Source organism: Nesoenas mayeri (assembly GCF_963082525.1).
Source record: "Nesoenas mayeri genome assembly, chromosome: 5".
Taxonomy (NCBI): Eukaryota; Metazoa; Chordata; class Aves; order Columbiformes; family Columbidae; genus Nesoenas; species Nesoenas mayeri.
In genome coordinates this window covers 34,904,397-34,915,516 of record NC_137548.1, presented here as the reverse complement: position 1 = coordinate 34,915,516, position 11,120 = coordinate 34,904,397, and positions in this window count along the sequence as shown.

Here is an 11,120-nt window from a genome sequence, read left to right as displayed (position 1 = left end):
AGTCTTCTTTCAGATATTCCATGGATTGAAAGACTTAAATAGTAAAGTAAGTATTCCAGCTTCAGAAAAATAGCCAGTCATTTTGTCTGTTGTGACAACAGGCTTTCATTACACCTCTCTTCTGCATGATACAAACTTGTTTTCTGCAAGAGTTAATAATTTTTAGAGACACTATTTCAGAGAAGGATTGCCACATCCAAGAAGCCTGTGGCATGTTTGGTTCTAAATTGAGAAGTTGCACAAAACAGTCCGCTGTCAGGAGAATGTGTATTTCATGTTTGTCAAGTTGTCTTATTGCATGTGAATGAGCTGTGCTGTTATTTACTTAGTCTACATAGAAGTGGAATTACGATGTTGGAAACCAAAAATGCCATTTCCATGCTGATGAAACTGATACAATGAACACAGAAAGCAACTGTTTGTTGTGTGCTTGGCTTGGAGAGCAGAAACCTACTTCTTTTTATATATGCTAATAGTACTTCGTCTTAAAGCTAAAAGGCATAGACATTTACGTGTGTGTGTTTAAAGTTCCTGACTGAAAAGGGAAAACCCTTGCAGCATTAGTTCATTCCTGGGGGACTGTGCCCCACCCCGTGTTCCAGCTGCAGAAAAACGTAAATAAAATTACAGTTTTAACCATCATTGTACAAGCAGTCAGGAAACTGATTCTGTCTTTTATTAGTGAAGTAGTAATGCAATGCAGGACTAAATAACAACTCAGGTTCTGTTCTCTGCTTTGTGTTCTGAGAAGTCTAAAAGCTTGACTTTTTTTTTTAATTAACTAAGATAAGTGATCGACTGAAGTGTTAACTGGAGTGATTCTATGCCAACATCTAGCATTAGCATAAGAATAAGCTGGGTAGCTGGTTGTGAAGTGAACCTTGCCCACCAAAGCAACTGTCTCCTGCAATAAATTTTCTTAAGAAACTTTTGGTACTTTTAAGTAAAACTCTGAATTTGCTTTATTTAAAAAACAAAACACAAACAAAACAACAACAAACAGACCAAAAAAAACCTCACTATAGTTAGGGTGCTTTCTGCTAGAGTGAGGTATTTCTGAAGATGAAGATTTTGAGACCTCTTGCTATTTGGATGATGGGATAGTGCTGTAAGGGGTCCCTCTGAAAATATTTGCTGTCCTCTGGTGACCTCAGCAATCATTAGAGGGGGTTGAGGGCTTGAACACAGGTGAACTCTCATTGGAACTGTGGCTGATGTGTCCTGCCCTCGCTGTCTGGTGTAGGGAGCTGACTTGTATAAAATTAAACCTAGCAAGGTGGGAGTGTTAGACACAGCACAAAAATTCTCAGAACCTGAGAAGGGTGCCTGTGGTGATTAGAGTTTCAGGTTTGATGATGCAGGAAGCCTTTCCAGTCTTGCGTGCCTAATTCGACAGAGGCACTTTGCAAAGGAAGGCTGGAGACTTGGTTCTTGCAGAGCACTCACGTTTCCTCCCAGTTGCTGCTTTTCCACCCCTCTGACGTGTTGGAGCGCATCTGCTTGGCTGGGCTCCCAGTCCCACATCAACCTTGTGACTTACCCAAGTGAGAATGAAATGCCTTCATATTTGGCACACCTGGATTCCCAAGTGATGTCTTGTATCCCAAGTCTTTGAGCTTCTCATCACAAAATTGTGAGCTTAGTGTCATCAAAGTATGAAAACTTAGAGGCTTATACTTCTGATGAGTAACAGATGGCAACTGTGCATGCTGCCACTTTGTTGACCCCTTACATTAAGACTAGAGAAGCGGAATGATGCACGTTAACATAGCAGCTATTTCACTTAACAGGCTTAAGATGAAGCTGGTGCATTAGGTGTGTTTATATATAAATGTACATACAAATAAAAATATATAAATACAGTATTTATTATATATTTATAAAATATATTATATGAAATATGTAATATATGAAATATATATAATATTTTATATATTAATTATATAAATATTCAACCAGTATTCTACCAAGTATTAATTAAAGTGCCCACACTTCTGAATATTCAGAAGTGGTAGGCTGGTGACTAGCAAGGAAGAAATGCTGCTTAAAGTGGGTGGTTTGGTTTTTGGGGGTGTTTTTTGGAGGGTTGTGTGGGGATTTTTTGCTGTTTTGGTTGGGGTTTTTTTATTATTATTTCTTTGCCAATCTGGCCTCCCACTGAATACAGTTCTTTAAATTTGTTGATGTCTCCTTGAATTCTCATTTTTGCAAGTTTGTGCCTTTTAGAGTGGTTTTCTGACCCCACAGAAAATTATCTTGGGCAGCTGGGCAGAGTGAGGACATGTTTATTAGCCTTGGTCACACAATGCTGTGCCAGCACATAGATGCACTCATTGCTGTGCAGAAGTACCATTTTTACACTTTCTGCAGCCCGGAGCATTTATGCTTCTGCTAGTGGCATGTGTCATAACATCTGTAAAGGAGTTCTTTCCATCTTGCAACTCTTGATTGAACGAGCAGTATTAGTTGTTTCCCAGCTGAACAGCGAACCTTGCTACTGGAGCTAAAAACAAAAAAAGGGAGGAAGGGTACCCTCCACACCACCCATCCCCCCCCCAAAAAGGTGAAAAACTTAAATTTGCTTGTGTCCAGCATAGAGTAGCGCTGTAACGCAATGACAATAAATGCTACTACCTATTGTTGACTAAAAAAGGTACATAAGAATGCAGCTCTGAATGAGGAGTCTGATGTTTTTCTTAGGATTAGTGCCTTGTGTCTTAGCAGTTTACTTTCTAAGATTGTCTGTCTGAATATTTGGTTCATGACTTCAGCCACCTTACTCTGAAGGGCTGTAAACAGGAGAACGCCCTTGGATCTGTCTGCACAGCTGGCAGCTTGCTTGCCTTTACCTTGGGGACTAGCGAGGCCTATTTCAGCATTTCTGTATGCAGGCCTTGGTGTACGTACTCCTGACACATGCTTTCTCATTTCATAGTTCTCTGTGAGCTCTGGAAAATAAGAGTTTTGCCTCTGGTGACTCACTGGAGTCTGATTTGGATCAGTTGTCATACCAAGAATTCTGCTTATGTGAAAGAAATACAAGATGTTCTCCCTCCATAAACTCACCAAATTAAACCCTGATCGCAATAGACTTCTGTATTGAGATAGCTGTTTAAACACAGTTCTTGGTATCCTCATTACCACTTTTTCCTGACAAGGTGGGTTAGTCTGTGGTCCCTTTGTAGTATTTGATTATCATTAACCTTATGCTGGTTTTCATACCTTACAGAGCAGGTTCTGTCCATTAGCTCTGAGGTGTATCTCCAAGATAGTGCTGCCCACATTTCCTGGTGTTCAGTGTTACTGTCAGATTTTTCAGGTATTTATTTGAAATTGTCTTTTGGCCAGGAAACTTATTCAGAACTTGAACTGATTTTAGTGGTCTGAAATAGTATCTTCACAGGTGTTTAGGAATATTGCACTTTTTAATGGAAGTGTCATTTGTGATGGCTGTGCAGTGGTATAATTGACTTTTACCATCTCAACAGTAAGAGACTTGAGTGAGACAAAAACTACTTTGAGTTGCATGGCTCCAGCAACCCCTATGTTTTGCTCCCACATCCAACAATGAGATAAAAGGAATATAAGCAGTAACTGCTGGTTTGGGGAGTATTTGAACCCAGCCTCAACCACAGCTACTGTCTCATATATATTGCTTTTTCTCCTGATGGCACCACCAGTCATGCAGAGTTGTGGCATGTGTGGGGCGGCTGCAGCAGCGCTTCCAGGCCTGCTGCTTTCCGTGAGCTTCAGACACCACATCACTGCTGCTAAGGAAGTAGGAGACTCTTTTGCTGAACCCTCAGTAGGATTCCTTCCTAGCAGAACTTCCCTTAGAAGATGTTCCAAACTCATACCTAAAGTTGTGTCCATGATTCTGTTGTAAAAGTACCTGGTTTTCTTTCCAGTATGTGTCTCTTCTAGGTCAAGGTGCCACCATGTGCTTCATATGCCAGGAGAATCTTCTCATTTTAAATGCACAAGCTCAGACTTTTTCTGTTGTGCCTGTGTTTGTCTGGTACAGAGACTGTCCAGCTGTGTAATCGGCTGTGTAAAAGCTGCAGTGGGACTTGCTGAAGAATGCTTCTATTCCAGATAGCTATGCTGCAGCCATTCGAAGGTGCAGTTGCTTTTTCATCAAGCCTTCTCCTACTTTATGGGGAAAGCGATATCATGCATAGTAAGATTACCAGTTTCAGAGATGAGCAAGTTGGTGATTTTTATTTAGTTTATGTAGTTTGGTTCATTTGTATTTTCTTCTTTCCTAAACAGGTATTGCTGGGGCTCTCCGTTTGTTGATGTGTATTTTTAAGAGCTTATACACTTTATTTCTTTCTCCCTCCCCTGGCCCCCAGCTCTTGCGTGAATACAAACTAGCCCTGACAGTTATTTAATTTTGCTTCTCCCTTCCAGTACTTCTTATTTTGACATGTCAATATCTAAAAGCACATCTTTAGGTATGCACAAAATAGTTCTAAACTAGACATTAGAGTCTCTGTCACCTGGAGTGAACACCACTTATAAAATGCTTTGCTGAATTCTTCAGGCTTGCAGGAGACATTAAAAGCTTATAAATTAAATCATGCAATAACTGTTCTGTGGATCACTGTTGTTTTATTTGCCTAAAATAAAAGTTCTAAAAGCAAAATACAAAATTAAATTCAGGGCTCCTGCTATCTGGCAAACCTACTGCTTCCAGCAGGCCCTGGATTTCACCAGACACTATACAGAGCTTCTCCCAGGAGCCTGCTGTCAAATGCAGTTACAAATAATGAAGCAAGTAGCTAGAGGGGGAGAAGAGGCATTTGAGGGTCACTTATGCTACTGTTTTGTTTTGTTTTGTTTTCCAAGAGCTTAACAAACTGTCATATGAGAAATACACAATAGACCCATTTTTACATAGCTCAAAAAATTGAGGAAAAAAACCTGGGCATCCAGACCCATGAATTATATGGCAAGTACAATGCTTCATGCTGCAACTGGAAAAAAAAAAAATATATATATATATATGATAAAGCTTGTATTATGAATCTAAAATTACTTAATTTAAACCCACAGCACTGATCTGAGAAATGGCAAATCCTGCTTCAGGCTGAACTATTGTCCCACAGGATTCTTCTTTACCTCTAGTCTCGGGTTGATGTTTGAGTCAAACAGGAAATACTACTACTTATTGCTAAGCTGCTAATCACATTGCTTTAATGAAGCTGTTTAACACATTGAATAGCAATGTAACAACGCATAGAAAATGAGCTTGTTTGCCATTGATTAATGATGGATAATGTGTGCAATTCACCACAGTGGTTCATTTGAGCAGTTCTCTGAGGTACTAACTTGGGCTCATTAAGGCAAGTCTTCACTTGCATAGCCTGATCAATTCAGCATAAAAGCCTACACAAATAGGAATGCATGTTAAACATAACCAGGATTCATATTTAGCTTTTTTACAGTGTGGTAGAGGTGTAACACACCTCCAAATTATTTCGTTCAGATAAACAAGACAAAGATTTAAGGGTAGAACAACAAAAGTTGCTTATTTCAATAGCAGCTTGAAATTGCTTACAGAAGAATCATGGACCCATACACTGGAACAAGACAATAGGAAAAAGCTATCAGCAGTTATTCTTCTAAGTGTTGAATTTCAAAGCAGCAGCTGCTAAACTCAGGTATCAGCTGTGCATGTGTAAGGTTATATATATCAAATGCCAGTCTTGTACAGGAAAGTATGTACAGAGGAGGTTAAAGCAAAGCACAGTTACAGTTCTCAGCTTCTCAAGAACAGCCAGAATGTGTTTTTAAAGAAAAAAAAAAGTTTCCACAGCTACTGCTGAAGATAAGCAGTAGGAATAGCTAAAACTTCAGGAAAGAAAACAAAAAAGGCACGGCAGAAATGTTTATTTCTGAGATCAAGAAATAGCCAACTGCATTCACTGTTATTTTCAATAGATTGAGTTGAAGGCCCAGTTTTGTTTCTCTTGCTTTGTCAAATAATTCAAGTGCACAAGTTTTACTACTTTCATATATAATTTTAATCCAGATTTGCTAACAGTACACACTGTAATAGTTTTTGTAACAACATTTGATACACCAAAGAGAAGGTTTATCATCTAGAAAATGCTACTCCAATTAAAATTGCGTTGTTCTAGTTCTAAGTCTCACTATAAATTGTGTAAAATGAAGACCCCCAAAAAATTAAGGTGGGCTTAGAAATGGTGCAAACCAATCATTAGCGGCCTTTTGTCAATCAGCCCCCTGAAAACCATCATCAGTTTTCATGATGGGCCAGAAATGCCTGAACTTCTAGCCAGAAGGAGGTTCTGTGCTGCCTTTGGGCTTTTTCTTCAGTTTCTCCTAGCACAGAAGCAACTGTAGCCTAACGCAAGGAAATGCCTAAGGCTGTCTGAACTGCCGCAGCCCTGTGCTTGTCGGACCCAGGATTTCCCAGACCCTCTGCAGCACGGACAACCTGCAGACCTGCTCTGACTGTGAACCTGTTGCTCGCTTCCTGAACAGGATTTTCTGTGGTAGACCATCCTGCCAAAGCACTCGCGGCTGCTTTGTGTTGCTCTGATCTGCTGTCCAATGTGAACCAGTTCTACACATCATGTGAATTGCTTCTTGAGCTTGATATACAAGAGTGTTATTTTGTGGTATTTATTAGCAATGCTGCAGTAAAGCAAAAAAAATGCTTTCATATGTCATTCTGTAAAGAATGTGATAATGTTCTATTATGTGGAGGCCACCTTGTGGCCTTACGGAAGTAGATTCCAGATGTAAAAAACAACACAGCATTTAGACTGCATACCAAGAAACAAAGATTTTAAACCGCTTATATTTTTGGAAACCAGATGTCACAGTGATATGTCATTGTATGAATAGCCTCACATGAGTGATTACAGGTGTGTCCGTACAGGCAACAACACCGGAATCTGAGGATGTGTGTAGCACCGTTCTGTGTGGCATTGCTTCTTATGTAGTCTGTTTCATGCATGCTGTAGTTAAACACACTGCTTGCATGATTTATGCACAACTGCTGCTTAACAGAGATGGAGGGACAAATTTTATGGTGAACAGGAGCAGATGGGGACTGTAGTCAAAGTACTATAAAACCAGCTTCCAGGTTACTATCATGTTACACTCATATTCTTGCAAGAAGGGGTCTGGAAATTTTTACAGAAAAAAAACAAAACAAAACAAAACAAAATGCTCCTTTCCCCTGCACTTGAACTAATAATTACTTATCTTCCACCAAAGAACGAAATTTGAGTTCAGTAAAGATCAGTCAACTGCAACCAGACAAAATTGGCAATCATCTGGCAATCTCAGTGTCAGCATTTGTTATCTCCTGTGAAAAGTGTACTAAACAGTATCTTTTTATGGTTTTGGACATATATTATCAGAAAGGTGGAAACAATTCATTCCTGACAAAAAAAATACTGAGACTGGAGGTGGAAAATGGAGGTATGGTAAGCCTGAAATAGAAGTATCAAGTAGGACTGGTGTTGAAAAATAGGGCAATGCTGAGTTCTGGAGCACTGGATCTTCCAGTGCCTGTCTGCCTAGTAACATATTTAAGGAAAAAGTGAAGAGGCTCATTCACAAAGCTGTACAGTGTGGGAGCTGATAATGCAGAGTGTCAAAATACAAGAAACCTGTTTCATGACTCAGCTTTTTTTGGATGCTCTTCAACATAGAGCAAAACCTTGGGGAAGGCATCTGAATCTCAAACATTACCAATGAAGTTTGTCTGGTCAATTTGAAGTGAGAGCAAACGAGGGGGTAGATGAAGATCAGTTCTCTGAGGCAGAAAAATCTTCAGTTGTACATGTTGACTCCAGGCTGTGGGGATAGGTGCATTGGAGATGGAGAGAGTATTCTGAGAGCAACTGACTTTACAGGGGATTAGGAAAATTTATGCCCCAACATAGAATCATTTAGGTTAGAAGAGACCCTCAAGATCATTGAGTCCAACTATAACCTAACTCTGGCACTAAACCATGTCCCTAAGAACCTCATCTGTATGTCTTTTAAACACCTCAAGGGATGGTGATTTGGCCACTTCCCTGGGCAGCCTGTTCCAATGCCTGACAACTCTTTCCATGGATAAGTTTTCCTAATATCCAATCTGAACATCCCTGGCACAACTTGATGCCATCTCCTCTCGTCCTACCACTTGCTACTTGGAAGAAGAGCCCAACACCCTCCATGCTACAACCTAGTCTGTCAGAGGTGGAGTGTAGGAAAGCATCCAGAGCACTAACAGGCAAGATTTTTGAAGCAGGCTGGTATTCTGGAGCAAGTCAAGGTGGCGGTCGGCGTACCTTTCTGCCCTGAGTCAGAAGTAGGACCCTCTCAGGGCATCTTATACTCAGGACAATACAAAGACTGTCACTGAATCCAGCTGTAATCCTGATGTGTTCTGCCTGTGTTTTATGTTAAACTAAGTAAACTTTTATAGTGTAGTACTACATGTTGCCGGTAGGTGGCAAAATAATTCCACACTACAATAAATTTATTTTTAAAAAAAATCAGTGCTGGAATAAATATGCTGCCCGATTTTTGTTAATTCTCTGTTTAATCATAGTAAAGCTCCTTGTGAGACAGCTCAGTCAATGAGTTTATTAGTTGTGGCCTTTCATGGTACCTTTATGCTGAATTCTTCCATCTACCTTCAGTTTGTGTATTCTCATAGATCTCCTCCCTTGGATGGGCATTTTTAAATTTCTTCTCACCTTTAATTAGTTGCTTAAAAGAAAAAAAAAGCATGTAGGTATGAATATTCTGATGCACATCCAATTCTTATATATTCTTCCTATCAGCCAGGTCTGTATGTTTGTTTCCACTGACATTTGTGAACCAGCATTGCTCACGCTGGGTGTTCATTATCTGTACAGTGACATGGTGGGGCTGTGGCAAAGGCTACAGTAGATTCGAGACAGACAGCTGAAGCTGCTCCCTGCTGGTCTGCTGAAAGTCTCTGAATAGCGCTGCCTGAATTATGCCCAGACCGGACTTCACTGCTGCTGCTTGTGGTCCATTGTATTACAGTAAACTAATATCAATGACAGTATCACCTACATTTTCAGAGCAAAATATTTAAATATTAGCCAAAGTGCTGTCAGCTTTATAGAAAGAGAAGTTTTCAGAGCAATTGCACTGAGATGTTCAAAGGTGAATTAAAGTTCACAAAAATGCTTTACTAATGGTAAACTATAAGCAAAAAATTTATATAGCAAATTGTGCTAGCATTCAGACTGTGAAAAGGATTCAGCACAAAAATAAATTCTGCTACATTTTTGTAAACTCCTTTTACCCCAAGGAGAGAAAAAATCCTCCATTGTTACTGAAAGAGTATCTGCCAGTATCCCAGACTACATGATTCTCTGTAAACAGCTATGATGCTCATGGATTTTGATGCTGTGTTTGGAGAGCTCAGAGGGATTTAATGTGTCTCCGCTGCTTTTTCAGTTTGTACATGATACCAAAAGTGCCAATAATCTGGAGATACGGATTTCAGTGTTATCAGTGTGATGGCATTGTATTAGTCTAGACCTCATCTTTGTTCAATCCATTAGGGACTGTCAGCTCTCATCCACCTGCCTGACAGTTCTGTAGCATTAGTGACAGCTGGTTGAAGTAACTCAGACAAAACTGGAAATTTGCTTGTGAGCAGGGTAGAACTTCTCAGAAATTTGCCAGTTTCTCCATAGCTGTTACTCAGGGAGTGAATCCATCGATGAAGAGAAAGCTATAAAACGTGGAGGTCATCCTTGATTACACTTTCAGGAGGTTGATGGAATTGGTTGTTTCAGCTGAACTGAACTGTTGCTTGGCAGTTTTGTCTGTGTTTCTGATCAGGGATTCACCTGACATCAACCTACAGACACAACTTTGCTCATAGTGAAATTCCTTCCAGAAACAAACAAACAAAAATGAAAAACCAAAACCAACCAAGCAAAACAAAGCAAAACACACACACACAAAACACCCACACACCACCCCCCCAAAAAAACCCAAAACAAACAACAACAACAAACTAACAAAAGAAAAACCAAACAGGTAGCATCTCCCAGATGATGTACTAAGAAAATGAGTAATCTGTTTTATTTGGTTATATTTTGATAAATTTATACCTGGACATTTTTATTTCTTTTATTCCATTCGTACTGCTTTTGAGTTTTGTTCTTTTTACCTAGAAGGCAAACACGCACAGCATGTTATCAAAACTCTCAAATAGCATTGTGCAATCCACTCAAATGAGATGCTGTTATAGCTGGTCTTAATCGAAAAGACAGTAATCAACAAAATTATTTTCTCAGTTGTGTACACTTAAAAATATGGTTACCTATTTCTCTGTTTGTATGAAGTAGAGCTATTAATATGTAAAGAAATTGCACAGTGAGAGAGGAAGAGGCTGTTTAGGTAACATGAAAATTTTTGCATGCCAATACAGGTATTAGACACTTTACATATATAAAAATAAAGACATGCTTCTGAAATGAAAGTTTCTCCCACAGTCAGGATTTCTACATGAAGATGGGATTCTAGCCAAGAGGCTGTTTAAGTAACATGTCTGTTTGCAAGCAGGATGATACAGAGAGAAGCTTCTTGGATTAGTGTGAAAGAACAAATGAGGTTTTATTTTCTTTGGGTTCACAAGACTTTAAATCAAGTAACTGTATTAGCTAGATTATAAAAATAAAGTCTTTGGTTGAGGAAGTCCTTGAAAGTGGAGGGCACGATCATTCTGTGTGGTCTTAACAGTACCCTAATACAGTTCCTTGAGGATATTTAGAAAATAGGAGGATTTTTACACTAACTGCATATGCAAATTAGTACCTGACACATCACTGTGAAGAAAATGTCTTTCTGTGGTCTTACACTGGTAACACCATTGTGTCTCTGGCTTTAACAAAAATCCTGCTGTTTACTGATTCTATTGGTAAGTATGTGCTTCACTAACAAAAACTGAAAAAAAGTGATGCTGAAAGTTTTTCAGTTCAGAGAAGCTACTTTCTAGCACTCATCAGTTCTATCAATCTTAGATTTCCACACTTGAAACTGCTGGAGTTTCTTGCTTTTGTGAGTTTATGTGACAGAAGAACCTCATCGATCATGTC